General features: G+C 41.9%; 1 pseudogene; it reads right to left on the bottom strand.

Annotated features, from left to right (window-relative positions):
* Positions 1-202: 202 nt before the first annotated feature.
* On the bottom strand, positions 203-319 carry LOC137097584 (U2 spliceosomal RNA; annotated as a pseudogene).
* Between the last annotated feature and the right edge of the window lie 6,030 nt (positions 320-6,349).

Raw genomic sequence — 6,349 nt, 5'->3', positions numbered from 1 at the left:
ATTAGCATTCATCGCCATTTGACCCAATATCAAGAAGGACATAAATCCTCTAGCATGAAAAAGACACTTCACCTGCTTTTGTTTTCCTCTTCAATAATTCCACGAGTTATTTAGACAATAGAAAATCCCTCCTGCTATCCCAAGATTTTTTTCTTTTTAAGATTTGCTGTCTAGGAAAAAAACCAAATGAATTTATGCAATTATATATTTTTAAAAATGTACTTGTATCAATATAGTCCTCAAATAGAGGACGTATCAGATATTAAACTGATAAGAACAGATACTACACTTGATCTTAGCCAAAAGGCCGAGAAGCGATTCAAATTCTAATAATTGAATCATAGAATCAAAGAGTTGGAAGAGACCTCATGGGCCATCCAGTCCAACCCCCTGCCAAGAAGCAGGAATATTGCATTCAAATCACCCCTGACAGATGGCCATCCAGCCTCTGCTTAAAAGCTTCCAAAGAAGGAGCCTCCACCACACTCCGGGGCAGAGAGTTCCACTGCTGAACGGCTCTCACAGTCAGGAAGTTCTTCCTAATGTTCAGATGGAATCTCCTCTCTTGTAGTTTGAAGCCATTGTTCCGCATCCTAGTCTCCAAGGAAGCAGAAAACAAGCTTGCTCCCTCCTCCCTGTGGCTTCCTCTCACATATTTATACATGGCTATCATATCTCCTCTCAGCCTTCTCTTCTTCAGGCTAAACATGCCCAGTTCCCTAAGCTGCTCCTCATAGGGCTTGTTCTCCAGACCCTTGATCATTTTAGTCGCCCTCCTCTGGACACATTCCAGCTTGTCAATATCTCTCTTGAATTGTGGTGCCCAGAATTGGACACAATATTCCAGATGTGGTCTAACTAAAGCAGAATAGAGGGGTAGCATTACTTCCTTAGATCTAGACACTATGCTCCTATTGATGCAGGCCAAAATCCCATTGGCTTTTTTTGCTGCCACATCACATTGTTGGCTCATGTTTAACTTGTTGTCCACGAGGACTCCAAGATCTTTTTCACACGTACTGCTCTCGAGCCAGGCGTCCCCCATTCTGTATCTTTGCATTTCATTTTTTCTGCCAAAGTGGAGTATCTTGCATTTGTCACTGTTGAACTTCATTTTGTTAGTTTTGGCCCCTAATGAGACAGTTTAATTACTGGTCAAAAGTAAACTCTATGGATCCCAGTAGACTTCCTCGCCTATGTCTAGAGGATCAAGTCCAGCATGACCAGAAGTCATCGTGGATGGAGGCTCTAAATAATGAGCTGGCTTTGCAATTTCTGGGTGTTCTTGGTCCGGGGGCAGGGCAAGTGCTCAAGCGGCGCATTCGAGATGTCTATGCACAGCTGGACCTAGAGAGCATAGGTAGGTATTCAGCCACAAGGTTTTTAGCTTCCCACAAAAGGAATATTCATCTAGAGCACTACCTAACTATTCCACTCCCTCTACCCTTAAGAAGAACATATACTAGGGCTAGGTTTGAACAACTCGGTACTATGGTGCTAACCGGGCGTTACTGTAACATCCCAAGAAGGGAGAGATTCTGCGTCTGGGGCGAACAAACAGTGCAAGACATTGAACATTTCTTAATTGACTGTCCAGCATACACCGAATTGCGAGACAGATATTTACATCCAATATTATCCAACTGCAGGTCCCCCAACAGAAATGGTATTCTGACATCCCTCTTACAAGGGCAGGAAAGATCCAACATAATCAGAGTAAGCCTTTTTATTCTGAAAGCCATTAAGAAAAGAGCAGATTTCCTGAAAGAAGAGCCAGGAAAATGAGATTCTGACTTATCACCTTGTTGCCTTGTTTTTTACTTGTGTTTTATTTTGAAATGGTCATATGACTGATCAAATAAATAAATATTATTATTATTATTATTACTTGTATCAATAAACCACAAAGGCAGAGCCTAGTTAATATGGTCATTGAGCTATAAATTGGTTGGAATATTTTACTGACCTAGCTGATTGTTAGGAGTCCCCAGTAGTACATTGCTGAGCTGCTGAACTTGCTGACCAAAAGATCGCAGGTTCAAATCTGGGGAGAGGCTTCCGCTGCTAGCCCCAGCTTCTGCCAACCTAGCAGTTTGAAAACATTCAAAATGTGAGATCAATAGGTACCACTCTGGCAGGAAAGTAATGGTGCTTCATGCAGTCAAGCTGGCCACATGACCTTGGAGGTGTCTATTAGGCCTGGGCGGTTTCGTTTCGTTAATTCATAATTCGTTAATAATTCGTTAATTTTTCCAATTACAAAACGATAATGAACCATTCTGGAGCAATCATTAAAAAAAACGAATTTTTAAACACGTTTTGTAAATGCTTCGTATTTCGTTATTGTATTCGTTTCGTTATTGTTCTGAGGTCGTTTCGTTATTATTTCCGCATGTCTGGGCCAGTTTTATGGTTTAATTAGTGAAAAAAAATTATAACATCACACCAACAGTCAAGAACAGAGGGAGAGGGAAGCTTCAGAAGTTTTTGGAGGTTTTTTAACGTATTTCGCAGTCGCGTCCGCCATTAACGAATCGATTCGTTATTGTTTCGGAAATCGATTAGTTAATTTTTTACCATTTACGAAATTTTGTAAATATCGAACTTTTTAAAAGGAAAATTTTGTAATTATTTTAAATATCGAAACAAAAAAAACCCCAAATACAAATCGATTTTAGAAACAAATTTTTGCGTTGTTACCCAGGCCTAGTGTCTATGGACAATGCTGGCTCTTCGGCTTAAAAGTAGAGATGAACATCACCTCCCAGATGTGGGCACGATAGGACTTAATATCAGGGGGAAACCTTTACCTTTACCTAGTTGATTGTTATTAAAGTCAATCCCATATTTTTTTTTATCTTATTGTGTCAGGCAACCAAACAGTTATATTTATTTATTTACTTTACTTTACTTTACTTCTATACCGCTGTTCTCAGCCCGAAGGCGACTCACAGCGGTTCACAAAGCACAAAACACAGCAAAATTCAACATCAATATAAAACAGTTAATAACCTAATCCAATACACAATTAATACATAATTACTATAGTAACCATTCCTAAGCATCTCATCATTAAAAACATGATCCAGGTTCATCGTCCATTGTTCCATTCCTATGTTATTACCAGTCTTTGCACCAATCATTCGAACGCCTGCGCAAATAACCGGGTCTTTACTCTTTTGTGGAAAACCATAAGAGATGGTGCCAATCTGATGTCCGTGGGAAGGGCGTTCCACAGCCGGGGAGCCACCACTGAGAAGGCCCTGTCTCTCGTCCCCGCCAGCCGTGCTTGTGAAGCGGGCGGGATCGAGAGCAGGGCCTCCCTGGTGGGTTCATAGGCCGAGATGCGGTCAGATAGGTAGCTTGGGCCGGAACCGTTTAGGGCTTTAAAGGTCAACGCCAGCACTTTGAATTGAGCAAGGTAACAAATCGGTAGCCAGTGGAGTTGGCGCAAAAGGGGGGTTGTATGCTCCCTGCATCCCGCTCCTGTTAGAATCATGGCTGCCGAACGTTGGACTAGTTGAAGCTGTCTTCAAAGGCAACCCCACGTAGAGAGCGTTGCAGTTATCTAGGTGGGATGTAACCAGAGCGTGGACTACCGTGGCCAAGTCAGACTTCCCAAGGTACGGGCGCAGCTGGCGCACAAGTTTTAACTGTACAAATGCTCCCCTGGTCACCGCCAAAACCTGGGGTTCCAGGTTTATATTACATTTTTGACAGAACAAACAAACAAACAAACAAAAGACACAGAGTTTGCAAGCTTGGTAGTTGATTAAATGTCCTTTGACCAGTATCTGGCGACTTGGAGTGCTTCTGGTGTTGCTGCAAGAAGGGCCTTCATTGTGCATGTAGCAGGGCTCAGATTGCATTGCAGTAGGTGGTCTGTGGTTTGCTCTTCTCCACACTCGCATCTTGTGGATTCCACTTTGTAGCCCCATTTCTGAAGGTTGGCTCTGCATCTCATGGTGCCAGAGTGCAGTCTGTTCAGCGCCTTCCAAGTCACCCAGTTTTCTGTGTGCCCAGAGGGGAGTCTCTCATTTGGTATCAGCCATTGAATGAGGCTCTGGGTTTGAGCCTGCCACTTTTGGACTCTCACTTCTTGAGATGTTCCAGCGAGTGTCTCTGTAGATCTTAGAAAACTATTTCTTGATTTAAGTCATTGATGTGCTGGCTGATACCCAAACAAGGGATGAGCTGGAGATGTCTCTGCCTTGGTCCTTTCACTATTGGCTGCTACTTCCCGGCGGATGTCAGGTGGTGCAATATTGACTAAGCAGTGTAATTTCTCCAGTGGTGTAGGACGCAGGCACCCCGTGATAATGCGGCATGTCTCATTAAGATCCACATCCACTGTTTTAGTGTGATGTGATGTGTTCCACACTGGGCATGCATACTCAGCAGCAGAGTAGCATAGCGCAAGGGCGGATGTCTTCACTGTGTCTGGTTGTGATCCCCAGGTTGTGCCAGTAAGCTTTCGTATGATATTGTTTCTAGCACCCATGTTTTGCTTGATATTCAGGCAGTGCTTCTTTTAGATCAGGGCACGGTCCAGAGTGACTCCCAGGTATTTGGGTGCACTGCAATGCTCCAGTGGGATTCCTTCCCAGGTGATCCTCAGAGCTCAGGTTGCTTGTCTGTTCTTAAGGTGAAAGGCACATGTCTGTGTTTTAGATGGGTTGGGGATCAGCTGGTTTTTCCTGTAATAGGCAGTAAGAGCAACTAGAGCTTCAGAGAGCTTCTGTTCAACCATCTCAAACCTCCCTGCTTGAGCAGTAATGGCATGATCATCAGCATTGATGAAACTCTCTGTCCCTTCTGGCAATGGCTGGTCATTTGTGTAGATGTTGAACATGGATGGAGCAAGCACGCTCCCCTGAGGCAGGCCGTTCTCTGTTTCCACCATCTGCTTCTCTGGCCCTGGAACTCAACAAAGAAGCTCCTGTTTTGTAGCAGGTTTCCTATGAGGCAGGTGAGATGGTAGTCCTTTGTGATATTATACATTTTTCTCAGGCGGTGGTTTACAGTATCATAAGCTACTGACGGGTCTATGAAGACAGCTCCTGTGATCTGCTGCCTTTCAAAGCCATCTTCTATGTGCTTAGTCAGGTTCAGCACTTGCGATGTGCAGCTTTTGCCTTTCCTGAAGCCAGCTTGCTGTGGAATCAGACAGGGGTCTATTTTTTCCATAATTCTAAAATCATGTGAAAATAATAAATCCCATGATGCGGCAATCACAGTCTCTACATCTTCATTGTAGTAGTCACGGCCTCAGTTTCCTTGTGTTATCATCTCAAACCATAAATAGAAATATAAATGATTTCCCCATCCTATAATTTTGAAAGTCTTTCATTTGATAGAACTGGCTAAAGGTAAAGAAAAGCATAATTTATCACCATCATCTGATTTTTTTTTTAAAAAAATTATTAACACACACTCATATATAATATACAATATAATATAATTAATATATACATATGACATAAGGTTGCATGATAAGAATGCAAATTACAACAACAAAAATTACTAAACAAAAATGTACACACTACAAACAAAAACACATAGGAGAAGACAAATTACTTTCAATTTTCTGGCCATTTTTTAAATGTTTTAAATTTTTTAAATTTTTAAATTTTGAGACTGAATTAATAAAGGAATGTATGATCAAGTGGGCCAGAAACATTGGAAGATCAATAAACATAAGAGAATGGGAACAAACATGGAAACTGAAACTAAAATACACGTACCCATCTGACCTGAAAGAGAATGGGTACAAAATGTTCTTCCGATGGCACATGACCCCACAGAAACTTGGACTAATGTATAAAAACACCCAAAACAAATGTTGGAAGTGCCAAACCCAAGTGGGAACATACTACCACATGTGGTGGTCATGTAGTAAAGCTAGAAAATACTGGAAAACAATACAGGAGGCCTCTCAGAAGATCCTGCAAACAACAATACAATTAAAACCAGAATACTTCCTTCTCGGCATTACGGATGAAGACATACCGCTCGAAAGAAATAAAGACAAACTATTCACCTTCCTGACAACAGCAGCAAGGACAACATACGCCGAGAAGTGGAAACTAAAGGAACTGCCAACCAAAGAAGAACGGGAAGCTAAGGTTTCTGAAATAATGGACATGGATTTATTAACATACTATCTTAAAGACCCAGAGGGCAAGCCAATAAACCCAACAGACTGGACCCTCTTCAAAAATTACATGGAATCACAACGAAACCCACGAAGACTTGCTACCCCCGAGTGAGTACAAGTGACAGAAATGAAAACAAGAAATCAGAGACTTGGAAAGTCCAAAAAAGAAGTGACCAATATTAAACAAAAACG

Source organism: Anolis sagrei, chromosome 8 (genome assembly GCF_037176765.1).
Source record: "Anolis sagrei isolate rAnoSag1 chromosome 8, rAnoSag1.mat, whole genome shotgun sequence".
NCBI classification, from domain to species: domain Eukaryota; kingdom Metazoa; phylum Chordata; class Lepidosauria; order Squamata; family Dactyloidae; genus Anolis; species Anolis sagrei.
This window is presented reverse-complemented; position numbering and strand designations above follow the sequence as displayed.